The sequence below is a fragment of the Pristis pectinata genome, chromosome 2 (genome assembly GCF_009764475.1).
Source record: "Pristis pectinata isolate sPriPec2 chromosome 2, sPriPec2.1.pri, whole genome shotgun sequence".
NCBI lineage: Eukaryota > Metazoa > Chordata > Chondrichthyes > Rhinopristiformes > Pristidae > Pristis > Pristis pectinata.
Window position 1 is genome coordinate 39,776,455 of NC_067406.1, and position 23,332 is coordinate 39,799,786.

At 40.8% G+C, this 23,332-nt stretch overlaps 1 long non-coding RNA gene across 1 annotated transcript in view; it reads left to right on the forward strand.

The window, feature by feature from the left end:
• Positions 1 to 6,265: 6,265 nt before the first annotated feature.
• Positions 6,266 to 23,332, forward strand: part of LOC127567491 (uncharacterized) — a 97,857-nt gene continuing 80,790 nt past the window's right edge. Inside the window, exon 1 of the long non-coding RNA XR_007955884.1 lies at positions 6,266 to 6,522. This is a non-coding gene — a long non-coding RNA (uncharacterized LOC127567491). The remainder of the gene's footprint in view (positions 6,523 to 23,332) is intronic.

A 23,332-nucleotide genomic window follows, 5' to 3' on the forward strand; every position in this document is an offset into this window, starting at 1 on the left:
AGTGTAGGGGAAGGATCCCATTGCTGTGCCCCAATGACATAGTAAGACTAAGGAAGAAGTTCTGCTGAGGGAGTATGAAGAGCTAGAGTCCAAATTAAAAAGCAAAACTACAGAGTTGTATTTCTGAGCCACATGCAAGTTTGCAAATTGGAATGGGGCCATCAAGACTAGTTGAATGTGTGGCTCAGAGATCAGCATGGCAGGGATGGGATTCAATTTATGGGACATTGGCTCCAATACTGGGGACAGAGAGCCAGTACCATTGGGATGGGCTTCACTTTAATTGGGATAGGACTGTTATCCTAGTGACTCAAGTATCTGGGGCTTTAACTAAGTAGTGGTTGGAGGGTGAGTAGTCTTCAGGTGAAAAGAAACAGAGAAAGGACAGGTAATAGTGCATTGTAGTTCTATGGGTAATGATAATCAAAGTGTGACAGGAAGGGACAGAATGTTTGACCATAAATGATGCATCTACAGAAAGGGTCAGAGTAGAGAAAAATGGTAAAAAGATCATTTCCGAAAGCCATTGCAAAGATGTGTTTGAAAGGGAACCAAGGCTGTGAACAATATGCCTGGGTAGTGAGTATTTTGGTGGGATAAAAGGAAGCAAAAGGAGGTGGAACAACTCTGTTAATAATGATGAGATCAGTACAGTAGTGGCACAGAAGATTCAGAACTGGAACATTTCTCTTTCCGCAGATCCTCCTGACCTGCTGAGTGTTTCCATCATTTCCTGTTTTATTTCAGATTTCCAGCATCTTCATTTTTTTTCAGGTTTTCACACGTAGTGATAACATAATGACCAAACAAAATGGAGATGATTGGGTAATTCCCCCATAAATCAAGCAATGTTGTGAATAAGTATTCTGTTTAAAATGTTTCTTTGTCTGTTGGTTCACAGTTAAAAATTAGCCTGGACTGAAATAAACCAAACTTTGCTTATATGCATAACCAAGTAACAAATGTTCATGGCTTATTCTACTTTTGCCAATGACATGTATTTTTACTGTTTGCTCTGTGAGCTTCATGCAACCAAGGAATTTAATTGCACCCTGGTGTATATAACAATAATCTATTTTGTAAGAAGAATAAGAAATAGGAGCAAAGGTAGGCCATACTACACCTTGAGCCTGCTCTGCCACTCAGTGAGATCATGGCTGATCTGATCTTGCCCTCAACTCCATTTTTCTTTGTATTCCCTTGACTTCCTTATCGGCCAAAAATATATTTCAGCTATGAATATATTCCATGACTCATCTTCCACAACTCTCTGGGGAAGAGAATTCCAAAGTTAGCTTGTATGTACAACAAATAATTGGGAAGGAAAATCAAATATTGGCCTTACTTCAAATTGGATAGGGTTTAAAAGTAGGGAGGTTTACCGGAACTGTTCAGGGCATTAGTGAATTCGCTGCCAGATCTGCATACAGGCTTTATGTAAGGAGGAAGATACCTGCACTGAAGGTAGTTCTGATACGATTCACTAGGTTGAAGGAAAAGTTGAGGATGTTGGGCAAACATTCATTAGCATTTAGAAGAATGGAAAGTGATCTAATTATAACGTACAGGGTTCTGAAGAGATCTGTCAAGGCAGATACTGAGAGGATAATTCCCCTATGAGGGAATCTAGACTGAGGACATCATTTCAGAATAAGATTTTCCATCTGAGGCAGAGATGAGGGAGAATTTCTTCTCTCAGAAGATTGAGATTATTATCTCATTTTGGGTAGAGATAATAAATATAAAGGGAATGAACTCGCTGGTCGGAATAGTCATCTACACTATATGGTAGACCATAAATCAAGAAATAATGGGGCTTGTAAGAAAGGGACTGTGATAATTATGAGCAAATCTAATCTTCATATCTGTTGGATAAATCAGACTGGTAAAGATAGCCCAGAGGAAGCCTTTTCTGAAAGTTCCTTAGAGCAATTCGTTGAGGAACCACCATAGAATGGGCTGTTTTAGATCTTGTCACATGTGTAGCATTTTCCCCACTGCTGATGCTGGTCAATAATTCCCTGTTTTGTCATTACCTCCTTTTTTAAATATATAGATTATATTACATTATTAATCTGTTGAGACAGATTAGTGATGTAATATAACCTATATATTTAAATATGATTCAGAGTCTATGGAACTTTGGAAAATGACCAAAGGGATCAAAGGATATGGGGAGCAGAGTAGTGCATTTGGATAGTCAGCCATGATGATATTAAATGGCAGATTAGGCTTAAAGGGCCAAATGGTCTACTCCTCTTATTTTTTATCTTTCTACATTTCAATGTCATGAAATAAGATTGATGATTTCATAGGAAAGGAACCCCTGGGGAGCAGAGATCACAACATAATAGAATCTCATGTTGGTGTGAAAGTGAGCAAGATGGATGTGAACTTAAGATTTGCTACTGTATTTTTCAGGGATAATTTGAGATCTAATATCACGGGATGTCTTTGGCTATTCGTATAGTACCATAGGGCCTCCTGTCATGACAGTTTGGTTCACAGAAAGTCCTAATGGATATTCATTCACAGTACTACCTTGGTTTTACCTCCTCGTGTACACTTCTGAGGAATTGGCCAGATGCCTAACTTCTGTCTTGGTTCTGAGAAATGGCTGTCTTTTGTTGGTCAGCTCCAGCCTACTTCTCCACTAGTTCCTGTGTCTGTATGTTCATCGGTAACAAGGAAGGCAAGACTAGTTGCTAATAGATCTGAAAAGCCTTCAGGGACATTGGCCTGTATTCTGACATACTTATTGCTTGCACGTTACTCGCCAGTATGTTGTTGCTCTCTCCAAAAGTGCCGCATTTAAATGTCATTACTCAGTGTTATAACCCCTGCCCCCAAGCCGAAGTCAACCTCCTGCAATATTGGCAAATATTTAAATAAGCTGACACTGCATTTTTCAGTGTCATAGAGTAATACAGCATGGAAACAGGGCCTTTGGCCCAACTCATCCATGCCAACCATGGTGCCCACCAAGCTAGTCCCATTTGCCCACATTTGGCCCATATCCCTCTTAAACCCCTCCTATCCATGTACATATCCAAATACCATTTAAATGTTGTTATGCATTTGCCTCAACCACCTCCTCTGGCAGCTCATTTCCATATATGCACCACTCTCTGCATGAAGAAGTTGCCCCTCAGGTCCCTTTAATATCTTTCACCTCACACCTTAGACCTGTGCCCTCTAGTTCTTGATTCCCCAACTCTGGGGAAAAAGTCTATGTGCGTTCACCCTATCTATACCCCTCATGATTTTACCCTCTATCAGATCACCCCTCAACCTCCTACATTCCAAGGAATAAAGTCCTAGCCTGCCAACCTCTCCCTATAACCCAGGCCCTCAGGTCCTGGCAGCATCCTCATAAATATTCTCTGCACTCTTTCCAGTTTAGTGATGTCTTTCCTATAATAGGGTGACCAAAACTGTAAACAATACTCCAAGTGCGGTCTCACCAACATCATGTACAATTGCAACATAATGTCCTAACTCCTATACTCGATGCCCTGACTAATGAAGGCCATCATGCCAAATGCCTTCTTCCTCACCCTGTCTACCTGTGATACCCCTCTCCAGTGCGGCAAAACTCCTGCTTCTTACCTTCTTTGAAGCAATTGGCCTCAGGGTTTTTAAAATTTATGATGAAGATTTTAAATACCAGCGAACAAAAATTAATAATTAGCAAAATAGGACTAAGCCGAATAAGTTAGTAATAGCCTGTGGAATAAATTACTAAGAAAAGCCATTAAAGTTGACATAAATGGGCTTAGAAGGCCATGAGTTATTTCTGGAGGAGAATTTGGCTGGAACATGATGAGATGAGTGGTAGATTGTAATGATATGTGATAATGGATAATAGTGAAAGAATTATATTGAGATTAATGTTCTTATTATTCTCCTAAAAATTATTGTTATTATATAATGCATATGAAAGGTTGTCATCCAAGTGTGGATAAATGTGAATTCTTGTTGTATTAGGCAATACAGTTCACCTTTAGTTAGACATTTTGCCAGAATAAATTACATACATAAAGATGTCTTCCAAATAATGACCCCTTCTAATGAAGCAGATACTTTTGATCATAAAATTTTGGCAACCTAAAAGCTCCCAACAACTAACATAGCAAATAATATTAACATTTGGCAAATGGAGAGAACAAATTAACTTTTCAAGAGTGGACACTTCAAAAAACTTGCAGATATTCCCAAGAAACTACTTACAACAACAATGTGTATTTATCTTGACTGACAAGCAATAGATAACTGGGCACTGTCTGTTAATTGTGGCTGGTGGTGAAAATTCGTTTTAAAGAATCAAAGCTTTAAAAATCCAGGTAAACACTTCTGGTGAGTCTACACCCTAAGATACATATCTGTGTTGAATCTATTTATTTTGTGAAGATTCAACCTTTCCATATTCTAATGATGTGAGTTTGAAGATGACACAAAAATTGGTAGTGTTGTGGATAGTGAGGAAGACTGTCAAAGGATATAGCAGGATATAGATCAGTTGGAAATCTGGGCAGAAATGGCAGATGAAGTTTAATCCAGACAAGTATGAAGTGTTGCATTTTGGGAAGTCAAATGTAAGAGGAAAGTATTTAGTAAGTAACAGGATCCTTAGAAGTATTGATGTACGGAGGGATCCTGGGGTGGAAATCCATAGCTTCCTGAAAGTGGCGACACAAATAGATAGGGTGGTAGAGAAGACATATGGTATACTTGCCATTATCAGTCAGACCATTGAGTATAAAAGTTGGGAAGTCGTGTTGCAGCTGTATGAACCTTTGGTTAGACCACTTTTAGAGTACTATGTGCAATTCTGCTTGCTGGATTACTGGAAGGATATTGAATGTTTGGAGGGGGTGCAGAAGAGGTTCACTAGGATGTTGCCTGGATTAGAGAGTATTAGCTATAAGGGGAGGTTGGACAAATTTGGATTGCTTTATCTGGAGTGTCAATGGCTGAGGGAACGACCTGCTAGAAGTATATAAAAGTATGAGAGGTATAGATAGAGCAGATAGTCTGTCTTTATCCCTGGGTGTATTAGTCAAATACTAGCAGGCATAGATTTAAGGTGAGAGGGGGAAATTTTAAAGGTGATTTGTGAGGCCAGGTTTTTACTCAGAGAGTGGTAGGTGCCTGGAACGTGCTGCAGGGGAGGTGGTGGAAGCAGATATGACAGCAACATTTAAGTAGCATTTAGACAGACACTAGACAGGCAGAGGATGGCAGAGTTTAGACTATGTGCAGGCAGATGGGATTAGTTTAAATCATCATCATGGTCAGCACAGACTTCGGGGCTGAAGGGCCTATTCCTGTGCTGTACTGTTCTATGTTCTGTGTATACTATGGATATCATTTGTTGCCCTCAGTATTAACCTGTTAAAAAGAATGTATTGTGTCTGGGGCACACAGATTGGCCATTCTTTCAGCAATCTGCCAGATATTCCAAGAGTATCGACACGACTCTTTGCTTTCTACATCTTAGGTACTTGCAGGACTTCCTGAGCCTGAAACTAGCCCTTTGAAAATAAGTCACATTGTAACACAGTTACATTTAGATGCATTGAAATGTTGCCATGCAAACTGTTTTTAATGTGTTTTCCAACCAGCGCTGAAACTGAAGCCCCATTCACAATGGTAAATAAGGAAGCACTTTTAAAGCCAACGCAGCATGTTGTTCCTATTATAGTTAGTTGTTTACCGATTGAGGATTACGAATCCGTCGATTCAGTCACTGTTTCTGCTGACCGTTACATGATGTTTACTGAAGTTCCACCACCGACCTCCCCAAAGCATTAATTACAGCTGTTTAAAGACAATAGTTTCGATTGCTAACAATCACTACTAAGGCACTTAAAGATAACGCCAAAATCATTGAAACTTGTTCCTTTTCTAAATCATACTAAATCATTTTCTAAATAATAAAATTCTAAATTCTACTTTTCTAAAGTAACTTGTTTTACAATTATTTGCTACAAAATTAATGTTAGGGTGTCCATTACATTTGTTCAATTAGAAACTATTCACAGAGGGAAGGGAGTAGCTGTGGCGTATCCTCACGGCGGTGCCATATCACGATCAGATACAGCCTCCTCACCACTCAAGATCGCAGTCCCACACCGGGTAGTGGGAGCAGCTGACTGGGTACGGCGGGTTGTCAATCAAGGCCAACTCCAGCCCACCCCCGCGGCAGGTTCAGTTGGGTCTTTGGGCGAAGGGCGGGACCAGGCGAGCTCAACGAGCGCAGAAGTGGAGCAGCGGCATCGGCCGGGGGTTTCTCCTGGAGGGTCGCAGAGAACATCTGTTCATGTACAAAGCTGGAAGTTCGGAGGCGCGATTCCTTCTTCACTCACCCTGTCCTTAACACGACTGCTGATGAAGTAATTGGGGTGGAACTAGTTAAGAAATATGCAAGCATGGGTGACATAGGGACAATCAAAACAGTCAAATACATGAAAGGAAAACTTGGACCCAAGTAACAGGAAGGAGAGTGGAGTGCAATTTAAGGTTAGTGATTATTTACATATGTTGTGGATGTTGATTGACGGATGTTTTGCTCCTTATCGAGGAACACAAAGTTTCGAACAGGGATTTTAAGTTTGCTTACGTTATTCGGAGTGATAGTGGAGTTTTGGATTTTTGTTAATTCATGGGCTGTGGACATCGCTGCTATTGCTGGCATTTATCGCCTATCCCTAATTGCCCTGAACCGAGGAAGCGGAGCGATTTCATCAGTGGATCTGAAGTGACAAATAGGTCAGATTTGTCAGGTTTCCTCTCCCGAAGGACTTCGGTGAACCAGGGGGGGTTTTATGTTAGTTTCCTGGATAATGTCGTCAAACTATTTCATTTAAGTTCCAGATTTCCTGACGCTCAGTCACACACTATACAGGCAAACCTAAATGAATTCACAAGACAAGGGAGCAGAAGTAGGCCATTCGGCCCATCGAGTTTGGGAATTCTGTCCCCAGAGCATTGCTTGAGAGTGGCAAAGGGTGATTTAAGTTTCGGTTCGGTGATGCAGTACAGCACAGTGGTGCAGCTGGTAGAGCAGCTGCCACACAGCTCCAACCACCTGGGTGTAGTCCTCACCTCCCTGTGCTGCCTATGTGGAATTTGCACGTTCTCCCTGTGGCTATGTGGATTTCCTCCACATCCCAAAGATGTGTGGGTTGATAAGTATGTGTGGGTTGATAAGTATGTGTGCATTGTAAATCTATCCTAGTATGCAGATGATTTATAGAAAACAGGGAAGTTGATGGGTATATGGGGAGAATAATATGTGATTAGTGTAGGACCAGTGTAAATGAGCACTTAATGTTTGGCGTGGACAGTGGGCTGAAGGACCTGTTTCTGTGCTGTATGACTCAAAACTCGCATTTATGTTGTGCCTTTAACATAATAAACATTTCAAGGTCCTTCAGTGGAACATTATGAGACAAAAATTGATAAAGAACCACAAATGGAGAGAACAGGAGATGTGAACACAAGACAGCTCAATCAATTTGGTGTGATTTAAGGAGTACCTTAAAGGAGAGTAGGGAGTGTAGGGGTTCAGTGGGAAAAGAATCTGGATTTAGGCTGAGGTTATTAGTGGTGGTGCAGTTAAATTAAGGGATGAGAGAAGGCCAGAAACAGAAAAGCATAAGAGATTTGGTTCAAAACATTTCTTGCCCTTTGAACTCTTAAGAATAACTTTTTTTCTCTTGTTATTTTTTTTCAACCTATTCCTGGTTAGCAGTACTAAATTCCCTTTTCTCTCTTTGACTTTCTGGGAGAAGATACAGGAGCTTGAAAGTCCAGACCTACCAACAGCTTCTTCCCCACTGCTGTCAGACTCTTGAACCAGTCATCTCTTTCATGCCCCCTTCCTCGTGGTGCTGCCACATTCTCGTACTCTTAACTCTACCTCTCTCGGTTATTCTACTATGGTCACTTCACTTTTTTTTGTTGCATTACTTCAGATTTCACTACAATCTTTGCACCATTTTGCTGTTTGTGCTTGCTGTTGTATTTATTATTACCATGTATACTGTTTACTCTGTGAGCTTCATAGAAACAAGTAATTTCATTGCATCCTGGTGTACATGACAATAAACTAATCTTTTCTAATATATGTGAGGAAATAGTACATGAAATATAGAACAGTGCAGCACAGGAACAGGCCCTTTGGCCCACAACATCTGTGCTGACCATGATGCCAATCCAAACTAATCCCATTGCCTTGCATATTTGTCTGTATCCTTCCATTCCCTGCCTATACAATTAAACATGATAGGTAAATGACATACACCTTTGCTGTTTATCAATGAGGGTTTCCCAGTTTTGGTTGTAGTATTTCATTGCCAGATATTGCTGTTTCATTTTCTTTTACTGTTTAGAAAATTGCTAGACTGACTTCCTGAATGTGGAGTGCTAATTCTAGGTCTTCATGGTGGTAGGAGCTGAGTTCAGCAAAACACCTACAGCTCCAAAGGCACAATATCACAGAAGCTGCAAACCTAAAATAAAAACAGAAAATGTTGAAAACACAGGGCAGGTCTGGCAGAATCTGTGGAGGGAGCACAGAGTTAATACTTCAGATTAATGACCCTTCATAAGGATCATTGCACAGCTCTTTCCACAGATGTGGCCTAACCAACTGAATACTTCCAGTTTTTTTTTCTTTTATATTAAAACATTTCCAGGCCTTCATGGTGGTAGGAGTTCATAGCAGCATTTTGCTTTGACAATTAAATTATATAAATGTGTATCCCACCAATCTGTGTAATTTATCAAAACTTTAAAAGTCTTCTTTAGTTCTTGGTGGGAGCTTACTAAATAATAGTCCCTAAAAGATGTCTATAGTGTTATTATGGCTGCTTCTCTACAGAGGCATACGAGAATGATAGATGCTAATTAGTATAGTCTTCACTATTTTTAAAATCTTATCTGCAAAACTAATGTCATTTATGTTCCTTCTGCTCATTTCTTAGTCTCAGTTCCTAATCCGTACGCTACAAATGTTACTGTACTTCAGAAATACTACAGTGGTTGTAAAGTTCTTTGTTATGATGTATGGTTACAAAACACAAAATATAAATGCGAATTTTCTTTTCTTTGGATCTCACTTTACATAATCAGTTCTGAAACCAAGAGCTGTGTACACACGAGCCAGTCCACCTCTAGCTTTTAGGTCTTTCCAGCCACACCCACTGCTTGTTTGTTTTATTTTAAACAGTTTGGTAGATGGTTTGTGGGATTATTTTTGATTAGGGGTTCCTCAGTCCTTAGAGGCCCACAGCGCATGCCAGACCTCTAGATGGTTGTGTTGGCTTTGTAATGATGAGTGACAGGTAAACTTATTAAATTTGCCTGCAGTGCCAAGGTGTAATTATAAAGTTACTAAGTTAGCAATTTCGTTAAAAGCAGTAAAAAAATAGACACAATCAACCTTTGTTCTGTCCAGGTTTGTTGTCATGGTGAGGATATTAGTTTTAAGATACCTCCAAAACCCTTACAGTTAAGTACAAATGTAAGGGATTGTATAAATTATCATTTTCCATATTTCCCTACGATGTAGAGGAGGCAGTTCAACCTATGTGGTCCATGCCTGTTCTCAGAGCAACCGCATTCCCCTACTTATTTCCCTGAAACCTATTCTCTCTCATGTGCTTCTCGGTTGTGATGATACTGAGAGTTGATAGCTGGTAACATTTATTAAGCACAAGACAGGTGAGGCCTAGATGAGGCAATTGCAAAGTAATATCAGGACCTGGTACTTGCTTCAGTGCTGACAAAAATTGAAATGCTTATTATGTAGAATATCTCCACATCACAGGAAACAATAAGTAGAAAGTGGAATGCTATTATTTAAAAAGAAGCTTCTTGTATCCATTTAACTACATAGGAACTCAAAAACCAGACTGTCCAGTTCCAAACAAAATCTTGTATAGATTGTTCGAGGAACACCTGAGACCCCCTGTAGCTAATGAATTTGTCTTTGTCCTGGGGTGGCACATTCAGCAGGGCCTGAAGTAAAGAATATTGTGTGAAAAATATGAGGCACAGATTTATGCATGGAACATATGAAATCAAGGCGGGGATAGGCCTTGTGCCTGCTCCACTGTTCTAAAGATCATGATTGATCTTTTACCTCAGTGTCACTTTCCTGCATAAACAACATATTTTTGATTCCCTTAATATCTTAAAAAAAATTAAACTTTTTCTTGAATATGGTCAGCAGCTGAGTACATTTGGTCCTCTTTGGTAGAGAATTCCAAAGATTCATTACTACCTAGGTGAAGAAGTTTCTTCAAACCTCTGTCCCCTTAGTTTGAGATACTGTTCTGCAGTTCTAGACTCTCCAGCCAGGGGAAACATCAACTTTACATTGACTTTACTCTGTCAAGACCTAGAAGAATTTTGTATGTTTCAATGAGATTATTTATGTTTCTCATAAATTCAAGAGTACAGTCCCAGTCTCCTTACTCTTGCCTCCTACAACAGACATACCATCCTAGGAATCAAAATAAAACCCTGCAGATTCTGGAAATTTGAAATAAAAATGGGGTCTCATTATTTCTTATGAAGAGGCTTCAACCTAACATATTAAGGTTCTTTCTAAGATGCTGCCTGACTTGCTGAGTGTTTACAGAACTTTCTGTTCTTGTCTCGGGAATCATTCTGGTGAAACTTCACCACATAAAATGGTTGGAGCACAGGAGGAGGCCATCAAGCACATCATGTCCGTTCCTGCTCTCTACCAGAGCAATTCTCTAGTTCCACCCACTAACTTTCCGTATTTATCCAATTCCCTCTTAAATGCCAATGTGGAATCTGCTTCCATCACATCTGCATACAGTGCATTCTAAAGCCCAACCATATGCTGCATGCAAAATTATTTTTCCTTAATTCTCTTTCCCTGTATTTTATACCTGAGATGCTTCATAATAGTTCTTCCCTCAGCCACGTCTCCTCCAAAGAAAACAGTCCCAGCCTCTATAATGTAACCATGGTTCTTCATCCCAGAAACCATTCTCATAAATCTATTCTGCACCCTCTTATGCCTATATGTCCTTCCCACAATGAAGTGACCAAAGCTGAACACCATACTCAAGCTGAAGCTGGACCAATGGTCTATAAAGCTTCAGCATGACTTCCTTCAAAGAGTGTTAAGCACGGCCCAGTCCATCGCAGGCTCGTCATTTCCTTCCATCCAGTCCATCTTCATGGTGCATTGCTTCAGGAAGGCTAGAAGTATTGTCAGGGCTGCTACCATCCTGGACATTCCCTTTTCTCTCTCCTACCTTCTGGGACAAGATACAGGAGCTTGGAAGCCCAGACTTGAGAACAGCTTCTTTCCCACTGCTATCAGACTTCTGAACCAATCACCTCTTTCACACTGCCTTCCCAGTGGTGCTACCATGGTCTCGTAGTCTTAATTCTACCTCTCTGGGTTATTCCGTTATGGTCACTTTAGCATCTTTTTTATTGCACTACTTCAGATTGCACTGCAGTCTTCATATTATTCTGCTGTTTTGTGCTTGTCATTGTATTTATTATAACCATGTATACTATTTTACTCTGTGAGCTTCATACGAGCAGGGAATTTCATTGTACCTTGGTGTATATGACAATTAACTAATCTAATCTAACCTGCGTTTATACTCCATGCTTCTGTTGATAAAGACCAGAATTGTGCATGTCTTATTAATCACTTTTTCAACCTGGTTGGCCACTTTCAATGATTTGTGTGCCCTTACCCTCAGGCCTCTATTGCTCCGGCTCGTTTAGAACAGTATTCTTTATTCTATATTGCCTCATTATTCTTATCAAAATATATTGGCTCATGTTTCTCTGCAGTAAATTACATCTGCCATGTATCTGCCCATTCCACCAGCCTGTTTGTCTTTCCATGTGTATATTCTTCCTTGCATAGGGAGACTTGATCTGTAGATATTGTTCCAGATGTAGTCTTACCAGGGACCTATACAGTTGGAACACAGTGTCTCTTGATTAGTCTTCTTGCAATAAAGACTAATGTACTGTTTCACAAGAGATTCTACAGAGGCTGGAATCTAGAGCAACACACACAAAGTGCTGGAGGAACTCAGCAGCTCAGGCAGCATCTATGGAGAGGAATAAACAGTCGACGTTTCGGGTCGAGACCCTTCATCAGGACTGGAAAGGAAGAAGGCAGCCCGTTATTCCATGGTCTACCGCCCTCTCCTACTGGATCCCTCCTCCTTCAGCCCTTTGCCTGTTCTACCTATCACCTCTCAGCTTCTTGAATTCCACCCCCTCCCATTCCCCCCCCCCCCCCCCCCCCCCCCCCCCAAACCTGGACTCGCCTATCACCTGAACTCACCTATCACCCACCTGCATGTACTCCTCCCCCTCCCTTGACCTTCTTATTCTGGTTTCTGCCCTCTTCCTTTCCAGTCCTGATGAAGGGTCTTGACCCGAAACGTCGACTGTTTATTTCCCTCCATAGATGCTGCCTGACCTGCTGAATTCCTCCAGCATTTTGTGTGTGTTACTAATGTACTGTTTGCTGGCTTAATTGTTTTCTGTACTTGCATGCTAATTTTCAGTGACTTGTGTACACCGAGGTTCTTCCGAACATCAATACCTTTCAATCACTATCATTCAAAAAAGAAAGTATTTTTGAAAAACTATTACTGTTGTAATGTAGGAAATGTGGCAACCAATTTGGTTATGCACAGATCCTAGAAGCAGCAGTTTGATAATGACCAATCTGCAGTTATAATATTGATGGCAATTGATTGTTCAAGAAACTAGGAATAGCTTCCCTGCTATTCATTGAAATTGTAGGATCTTTCACATCTACAGAGACAGACAGAGCTTTAGTTTACTAAGTTATCCTAAAGGTGGCATTTCCTGACTGTGTAGTAGTCCCTCAGTATTACATTGAAGTTCAGCCTGGATAGGTATTGGTTGCAGGTATGGGACTTGACCCCATGTTGTCAATGTTTTCATGTCTTTCCTTAATTACTCTTGAAGGTTGTGGTGAGATGCTGCCTTGAACTGTTCCAATCCTAGTTATAAGGTACTTCCAAGTAGATGTTAAGTGAGGACTACCAGCATTTAAACTTGGTAATGATGAGTGAATGGCAATATATTTTCAAGTCAGAATGACATGTGACATGGAGCAGAACTTGCAGATGGTGGTGTTTCCATGCGCTTGTTGAGCTTGCCTTCTAGTTGATAAAGGTTGTGGTTTTGGCAGATGCCTTTGAGGTGGTAATGGCAAGTAACTGCAGGGATTTTGTCATGGTACATGCCATGGCCATGGTGGAGGGAATGAATTTTTAGGGTGGTAGATGGGTTGGCAACCAAGCAGACTATGTTGTCCTGGATGGCATTGTTGTGTTTTTGGAGCTGTGCTCACTTAGACAAATGTTTTCCATCACACTCTTGACTTGTGCCTTGCAGGTGGTGGAAAGGCTTTAGGAGACATGATTAGCAGATTTAAGATTTACCGTAACTTTCCTAGAACCATTCCTGAGGATTTTCAATAAACTACATTTTATGACTTTTGCCATTCATATTTAAACCGTCTCCATAGAGATAAATATCTTCTGTTTGACTCAAGATTCCAAAGCGTTATCTCTTCAATTCAGCTGCAGCTTTATTCCAACACTAACATCTTGCAAAATTCTCACTGGCAAGGAGGCACTGGAATTTAAATTTGACTGCTTTTGTGGGGTCATAAATGATTGGCATTTAAAATGTGTCTGTTTATTAAATGTCTGAATCCTAAATATGTTTAATGATCTTTGTGGACACTTGTACCCTAACTAGCCCTCTGCCCCCAACCTCACCCCAGCTACACAAGCATTGTGTGTTCCTTGTTGATAAATCTTTTCATTGGTTTGAAGTGCCTGTGTTTCCAATGTTACTTATTTCATTACATATTCTTAAAAGCAGAATGTTAAATTATATTCTTCAACTATGAAAATACTTAAACATGGAAATGAATGCTAGTTTTATTTTGTAGTGCAAATTTAACACTTTATTTTAATCAACTATAGCATTTTATTCTGGATGCATTTTCACATAGGCAGAAAATTTCACAGGCATCTACTGTTTGCAAAGTATACTGACTGAGACCCTAGTATTCATGACTTGTTGAGCTGATACCAGAGAGAGGATGTTATTGTCATTTATAAGTATTCCAAGTGTGACTTCGCAATCTCGTGTATACTGGAAGAAATATTAAAATGGTTGTTTCTGGTGAGTCAACCAGCTCATTTCTGTTTTGCATTGTGAGTTGATTTATGCTTGGGTGGCTTGACAAATTGGTACTTTGTGGCTGAGCGACATTGCCTTAGTTTCCTCCATGGGATTCTTTGCAATGAATATCCAGTCTCATCCAAGGCAATATTGAGTCTCACCCAAGGGAACCACCAGTGGGAGAATATAGTCAATTCACAAAGTGTTATAGAGTTACACAGCACAGAAACCAGCCATTTGCCTCAACTTGTCCATGCTGACCAAGTTACCTGCCTCTACCACTTCCTCTGGCAGCTCATTCCACATACCTACTGCCCAATGTGTGGGAAAAAGTTGCCCCTCACATCCCCTTTAAATTTTTTCCCCCTCTCACATTAAATCTGTGTCCTCTAGTTTTAGACTCCCTTACCCTGGGAAAAAGCCTGTGACCGTCCACCTTATCTATGCCCCTCATGATTTTGTCTACCTTCTACACTTCAGGAAAAATGCCCCAGCCTATCCAGTCCCTCCTTTACAACTCAAGCCCTCCAGTCCTGCTAATGCTTTTTTCTGCACCCTTTCCAGATTAATGACATCCTTCTTATTGCTTGGCGACCAGAACTGCCCACGAGGGAACTTAAACCAGAGCAGGACTTGCACAGTAAATGGCAGGGCTTTGGACAGTGTTGTAGAACAGAGAGACCTAGGGGCTGAAGTACATAGTCCCCTAAATGTGGTGACACAGGGTGGGAAGACAGTGTTTGGAACCCTTGCCTTTGTTGGTCAGGGCATTGAGTACAAGAGCTGGGACATCATGTTACAGCTGTACAAGACATTGGTGAGACCACAAAAAGGAAGTATTTTTGAAAAACTATTACTGTTGTAATGTAGGAAATGTGGCAACCAATTTGGTTATGCACAGATCCTAGAAGCAGCAGTTTGATAATGACCAATCTGCAGTTATAATATTGATTGCAATTGATTGTTCAAGAAACTAGGAATAGCTTCCCTGCTATTCATTGAAATTGTAGGATCTTTCACATCTACAGAGACAGACAGAGCTTTAGTTTACTAAGTTATCCTAAAGGTGGCATTTCCTGTACATCAGTAACATGATGTCCCAGCTCTTGTACTCAATGCCCTGACCAACAAAGGCAAAGGTTCCAAACACTGTCTTCCCACCCTGTGTCACCACATTTAGGGGACTATGTACTTCAGCCCCTAGGTCTCTCTGTTCTACAACACTGTCCAAAGCCCTGCCATTTACTGTGCAAGTCCTGCTCTGGTTTAAGTTCCCAAAATGCAACACTTTGAAGTTGTCCGAGTTAAATTCCATCTGCGCATTTTCTCAGTTGTCCTAGATCCCATTGTAATCTTAAATAACTTTCTTCACTGTCCACTATACCAATAATTTTTCTCATCAGGAGACTTACTAACCATGCCACCTACATTCTCATCCAGATCGTTAATATAGATGATGAACAACAGTGGGCCCAGCACCGATCCCAGCGGCACTCAGCTGGTCACAGGCCTCCATTCTCCGTGACCATCTTCTGACTCCTACCACCAAGCCAGTTTTGTATCCACTTGGCTAGCTTCCCCTGGATCTCTTGATATCTAACTTTCTGGACCTGTATACCATGCGGGACCTTATCAAAGGCCTTGCTAAAGTCCATCTGGACAATGTCTACTGCCCTGCTCTCATCAGTGCTCTTGGTCACCTTTTCAAAAACTCGATCAGATTCATGAGACATCTCCCATGGCATAAAGCTATGCTGACCATCTCTAATCAGTCCTTGCCCTTCCAAATACAGGTAGACCCTGTCTCAGAATCCACTCCAGTAATTTTCCCACCATTGATGTTGGGCTCACTGGACTGTAATTCCCTGGTTTGTCCTTGCAGCCCTTCTTAAATAAAAGCATAACATTAGCCACCCTCCAGTCTTCTGGTCCTTCACCCATGGCTAACGATGATAAAGATATCTCTGTTAGGATGCCAGCAGTTTCTTCCCTACCTATCCGCAATGTCCCAGGATACACTTGGTCAGAATCTGGGGATTTATCCACCTTTATGTGCTTTAAGACCATCAGCACCTCTTTTGTAATGTGGATACGTTACACACTTAGCAGATAGGATGGGATAGCAAAGACCCGAAACCTTTTAAGGAGAAATAGTATTAAGTTGGGAGAGGTAATTATAATCTTAAGGAAACTGGATTGATATTTTGCTCCATGACTAAGGCTGTCAATTAATTTCCATTAATGTGCACGATTCATATGTAAATGATTTCAACACATTGTTCATGCTGATGCTGGTAACATTGAACCAGAGCTATAAGAAGAAATACAGTCCTTCCTTCAAACATCGTCTGAATGTGAACAGTCCCAGCCTCGAGGCACGGAAATGAGGCTGTTGGTTGTGCCAGTGTCACATGACTGGGACACTGTGTTAATCCGATGGTGCTGTGTGGTCTGTGTGCCTCTTTTCCTCTCCTCCCTCTCTTTTGTCAACACCCAGAAAAATTCTCAACTGATGGGACCCTAGATCATGCATTGGCTTTTGGTCAGGTGTACACTTTCAGATTATGCTGTACTGTCCCATTCTGTATCAGTACTTTTACAGCCTGGTCTACTTACTACAGCTTAACATTACCAAGAGTCCTCTTTTTCCTGATCAATAGCAATGTGTGTGTGGTATGGCAAGTGTTTTCTTCACTTTTCTGTAAATGCCTCTGACTTTAATTGAGTAAGTACTCAGGCTGAAGTTGGGTTTGGATTGGCCATGGTCATCCTTGGATAAGCTCACCATGTTGGTTGGTCCTCTACCGTTATGGTATGTCATCCATAACCACCTCTTCCCCTGCGCCGCCCCCCCCCCCCCCATTATGTAAACCTAATAGTGATTGTAGTCAAACTGTCTGATAACGGTACATGGTTGTCAGTTTTTGGACAATGGAAACTGGGAACATGCAAAAAGCTTGAATAGGTGGAATGCAGAGGTTTGAATTTGAATTTCTAGAACTGGGTGTGGTTATGAAGATCAGGAGAAAGCCAGAGATAGTTGGAATGTGTTGAGAATTTAAAATTTCATATCATTTTTTTCTTAAGGCACAGAAGGAGGCCATTCAGCCATGTGGTCATAGAGAGAATGTGCAAGTGTTACACAGACAGTACAGTACATCAGGATTGAACCTCCATCCTTGGAGCCACTGTGCCATCCATACATCATTACTGCAAACTAAGGGAAAGCATTTTCCACTGCTTTGAAGGCAAAGGTTTTCCTTTGGCTCATTGAATAATATTGTTGTTCTATTATTGCTTAATGGTGCTGTTAAAACTGCAGTTAAATTTTTTTTTTAAATTGCTCCATAGTCCAGGTCATGACCTTTTACCAAAACCCTGGAATGTAGGGAAGGTGAAACTAAAGCAAGTTAGCACTAGTGTTCAACAGTACTTAAAATATAGAATGTTTAACAGATAATTGCCATGAACCCTGGAGGAAACTGAATAGTAGTTCTTGTGGAAATGACTTGTTGTTTGCTTGGGATGCTTTGGTGTAAGAATTCAAAGACTGAAAGGTCTGAATAATTGCTTCATTTAAAAGAGACTTTAACATAGATCCAAAGGTGACAAGATAGAAGTATATTACCACAAGAACTGTTTGGTACAGCTTGTAGAATCTAAATGGCAAGAGTAGCAGCATTCCTCCAAACATTTATGAACAGAGACAAAGGACAGACTTGTAGATAAGAGTTTTGTGGACTAAATGCCAGCGAATTGGCAATTTTCTTCTGGTGTCCTAATTAAGCAAGAGTACAGTTAAACATGTTGTGATCATTTCAATGTAATATTTAGAGAAACAAAGGACTGCAGATGCTGGAAGCTAGGTGAAAAACGCAATGATTTCCTCCAGCGTCATTGTGTTTTTCAATGTAATATTTATATTGAAATGAATAAGAATGAATTTTGCAGGAACAAGTAAACTATGTACTCATAAGAAGAGGTTGAACAAACTTGGATTGTTTTCTGTGGAGCATCGGATGCTGAGGGGAGACCAGACAGACGTTTATAAAATTATGAGAGGTATAGATAGGGTAGCTAGTCAGATGAAAAAACAAGAAGATGCTGGAGGAACTCAGCAGGTCAGGGAGCATCCGTGGAGAAAAGCAGATGGTCATCGTTTCGGTTCAGGACTGAAGGTAGGAAAAGGGGAAGCCCTATATATAGGGGGGAAAGCAGGGCAGTGATAAATGGACAAAAGAGGTGAAGTGGGGTGGGCACGTGGTGATAGGTAGATGCAGGTGTTACGGACTCAGTGAATGTCCCTTTAAGATAGAGTTAGTTGTGTGTGTGTGTGTGTGTGTGTGTGTGTGTGTGTGGCATGCTTACGTCAACAGAAGGTAAAGGACGTAATGATGTTGTTGAAGAGGTGAGTCGAAGCCGAAGGAAGAGAGAGAGAGAGAAAAAAGGGAGAGAGACACCAGTCTGCTAGTTTCTTCCATCGATGGATGAGAAACAATAACTATGTCTGCCACTGAAATCCATGTATGGAAATTGGAAGTAATCCGGTGGAGTTCACTTTGTTGCTGATCTGTAGAAGGAAACAGGTATTTGTGTGGACGACCACGATTCGGATGCTTTTCGGGGTGAGGAAGTCACTACCGAGTAAACACTGAAGTGTCATTTGGGTTCCATCGTGGAACATTTGGATTTCATAATTACTCTCTCTATGTTCTCTACATCTATGTTTTATCTTCAGACAATGGTGGTTGTTGAAGAAGCCTTTGCTCATGTTTCACCTTATGGCTTGCGGAACTGAACTTTAAGAACCATTCCTGGACTTGGAGTTTGGGACTTTGCCACACACACATATGAAGAGTTTAGTTTTTGGGGTTAATGTTCAAGGTTTAACATTTTTGAATTCTAACATACTAACATTTTTACTTCTATTTTTCGTATTATTATAAGTAGTGATTAATAAAATAGTTTTTAACACTGAATCATGACTCAGTGCGTTTCTTTTGTTGCTGGTTCGTGACACAGGTAAGAGATAGTGATAGGCAGGTGTGGGAGAGGAGAGCAGATCCACCGGGGTATGGGTCAAAGGTATGGAGGTAGACGGCATGGGGGGAGGGGAGTAGAGGAAAATGAGAGAAAAAAAGTGGTGAGGAGAGAAAAAAGAGAGAGAGGCTAGGAAAGGGAAGAAAAGAAGAGGCAAGGTGAGGCGTTGGTTTACTTAAAGTGGGAGAATTTGATGTTCATGCTGTTGGGCTGCAAGGTCCCAAGATGGAAACTGAGGTGTTGTTCCTCCAGTTTGCATTTGGACTTCCCTCAGCCATGGAGGAGGCTGAGGACATATCAATGACGGAGGGGGAGTCGAGGTGACTAGCAACGGGGAGATGCAGATCGCGTTTACGGGCGGAGCGTAGGTCTTCTATGAAACGGTCACCTAGTCTGCGTTTGGTCTCCCAAGAGTCTTTTTCCAAGGGTAGAAATATGAAATACTAGAGGATATGGCTTTAAAGTGAGAGGGAGAAAGTTTTTTTTAACACAGAGTGGCTGGAATGCTGTCAGGGGTGGTTGAGGAAGTGGACATGATAGTAGCATTTAAGAGGCATTTACACAGGCACATGCACATGCAGGGAATTGAGGGATATGGATTATGTACAGGCAGATAGGTTAAGTTTAGTTTGGCCTCATGGTTGGCACAGACATTGTGGGCGGAAGGACCTGTTCCTGTGCTATACTGTTCTATGTTGGAAAAATGTCAATTTTTGGATGGGTTGTTAAACTGACACTCCATTTGATCCTCTGACCAAGAAAAACTCTACTTGAATAGGGAGCAGAGATGTGTATTGGTTTATTATTGTCATTTGTACTAAGTACAGTGGAAAAACTTGTCTTGCATACTGTTTGTACGGATTAATTCATTACACAGTGCATTGAGGTAGTACAGGGTAAAAACAATAATGGAATACAGAGTAAAGTGTTTGCAGGCTCCTCACTTCTCCCTGCTTGCAGTATTTTATAAAGAAATTGTGCTTTGTCTGATATTCATCCTACATTTCTAAAATTGATTACCTGGCTATGATCATTATGTTGTGGGAAAATTGACCGCCACACTACTTAGGGGCAACAATGACTTGCTTCAGAAGTATTAGTTGTTATGAAAATGAGTTGAATGTCCAGTGATCCTGTAAAGCACTGCACAAATATGTCATTGCTTTCTTCACTGTGACAGCAGGAGCTGTTCTATTCGTTGTGTACATGTTATCAGAAAATGAACTTTGGGTTGGTCCTGCTTCCTAGTCTTGGTCCATATGTTTGTAGGTTATGGCAAGTGTCCTTTCAGGTACTTTTTAATGTGGTGACAATCTCTAATTTTACTTGGCTATGAATGCCAGACTCCACTACTTGTTGAGTGGGGGAAAAAAACCATTTCTTAAATCCCCTCTAATCTTTCTACCAGTTAACTTAAATTGATGCTTCTTGATGCTATCAGAAATATATTATTCCTTTTCGGCCTGTCTGGGCTCCTAATTGTATTCAATTCAATTATCTCTCTCTCTCTCTCTCTCTCTCTCTGTTCTAAAGGAAACAATCCTGAACTGAACACTTTCCTTAAGACTATAATTCTCCATCCCTGGCAATGTTCTTAAGTCTCCTCTGCACCCTTTTCAGTGCAATCATATCCATCCTGAAGTATGGTGACCAGAACAAGCACACAGTTCTCTAGCTGTGGCTTAACTAATGTTCTCTACTGTTCTAGCATGACCTCCCTGATCTTGTGTTCCATGTCTTGACTCCTAAAGGGTAGGTATCTGAAATGCTGCCTTAATACAACATTCAGGGATTTGTTCATATGCACTCCAAGGTATCTTCTGAACTTTTTTGTTATCCTGCCATTTATTATTTAATCTTTTGCTTTGTTTGCCCACCCCAAATGCATTATCTTGCAGCTCTCTGGATTGAATTGCATTTGTCAGTTTAGAGCCAATCTAATCAGTCCTTTGATTTCTTCCTGCAGCCCAGAACTTTCTTACTCTCAACTACACTATCATTTTTAGTGTTATCAACAAACCTCCTAATTGGGGCCCTACAGTTAATCCAAAACATTTTTCTATACCAAGAAAAGCAAACTGACTAGCCTGTGCACTGGGAGCCCTGCTCTGTTCGCCCTCCACTAATATTCCTGTTACCATTATCTTTTGATTTCTCTCACTGAGCCCATTTACAATCCAATTTACCATTTTCCCATTTAGTCCAGGAAATGATTTCTTGGTATAAAATGAGAAAATCCTGGAGGTGCACAGACGGTTAATCAGTAGCTAAAAGGAAAAATCAAGTTATTGTTTTAGTAGACATTAAACAACAGATTTTATTCTCGTAGAAACAATGTCTAGCTTTAAACAAAACAGAAAATATTGGAAATGCTCAGCAGGTCAAACAGCAACTGTGGAAGGAGAAAAGGTTAACTTTTAGAACCTGGGACTCTTTGTCAGATTTGGGAAAGGGAAAATACAAGCTAGTTTTCAGTGGAAGAGATGGTGGGTAGAACAAAGGGAATATCTATAATAGGTTGAATCCAAGTAGCTCAATGGGGCAGTTACCAGCACATCAAGTTGTGTAGTATGTTATTAATGGTGAGGCTCTGGGACATGACTAGCAGGCTAGATTATAAGAACAGAATAAGAAAAACTGAACCAATGTGATGACAGCAGAAATAGCAGGTTCTGATAGGGACAGAAAGCGTGAGCTAGCTAAAGTTGGAGAATTTGATATCTAGTCCAGAAGGCTGCAATGTGGCATAATGAAAGATGGGGTGTTGTTCGTCAATTTTGCATTGAGTCTCATTGTAACAACGCAGGAGGCCACAGACAGGGTGGGATGGTGAATTAAAGTGGAGGGATCTGGAAGTGCAGGGTTGCTCCTGTGGACTGAGTGCCAGAGCTCCACAGAGTGATTGCTCAATCTGGGTTTGGTTTCTTAATAGTGGAGACCACATTGTGAACACCAAATGCACTAGATTGGAAGAAGTGTAACTTTTGCCTGAGGGTAGTGAATTTCTCAGAGGACAGTGAATCTGGAATGGTGGAAGCCAGATCATTAGATATATTTAAGATGGATAAATATTTGAAAGATTGAGGAATTGAGGGTTAAGGGGAACTGGCAGAGTAGAGGAGTTGAGGCCAGCCTGGATAAGCTATGATCATATTGAATGATAGAGTAGGCTTGATGACCCTGGTAGCCCAAACCTACTCCTACTTTCATGTGTTTGTAAAAGGACTATTTGAGAACCTAGATGGTGGTAAGGGATGAGATGAAAGGACAGGTGTTGCATCTTCTGTGGTTGCATGAGAAAGTGCCTTAGGATGGGGTCTGGTTGGTGGAGATGGAAGAGTGGACTGAGGAGTTGTGAAGGGAATAACTTTTGCAAAATACTGAGTGGGGAGGGGAATATGTGTCTTGTGGTGGAATCTTGTTGGAGCTGATAGAAATTGCAAAGAATGATCCATCTGAAGGACGTCTCATCATTGGAGCAAATGCAACACAGATGGAGTGACTGTGAGAATGGAATGGAGTCTGTGCTGGAGGCAGTGTGGGAGGAAGTATTGTCAGTACAGCTGTGGACTTGTGATAGATATTTGTGGCCAGCCTATCTCCTGATAGGAAAATGGAGAGACCATGTGAAGGTGTGAGCAGGGTAGAAGTTGGCAGCACCAATGCAGACATTGATGCATAGGGTAAAAAAGTGGGAGAGTGTCCCAAGTAGGATTGAAACAAAGTTCCACACATCCCACAAATGGTCGGGTCTAATTTGGGCCCATGTGAATGACCATAGCTACACATTTTGATCTGGAGTGAGTGAAGTTGAAGGAGAAGTTGTTCAATGCAAGTTTAAACACTAAATTCATTTATTTTAGATTTCCATTTTTTTTACTTCCCCCCTTCTTGCTGTTATACCATTGTTTATGTGGTTATCTTGCTAGCTTCATGCACATCTCAGTATTTTCCATTTCTCATGAAAGGAGTTTAACTTTTGTGACAATGCCTGCTTATCAAACAGAAGTTTAATAGGTCAGGTAGTCCCATTTGTTTT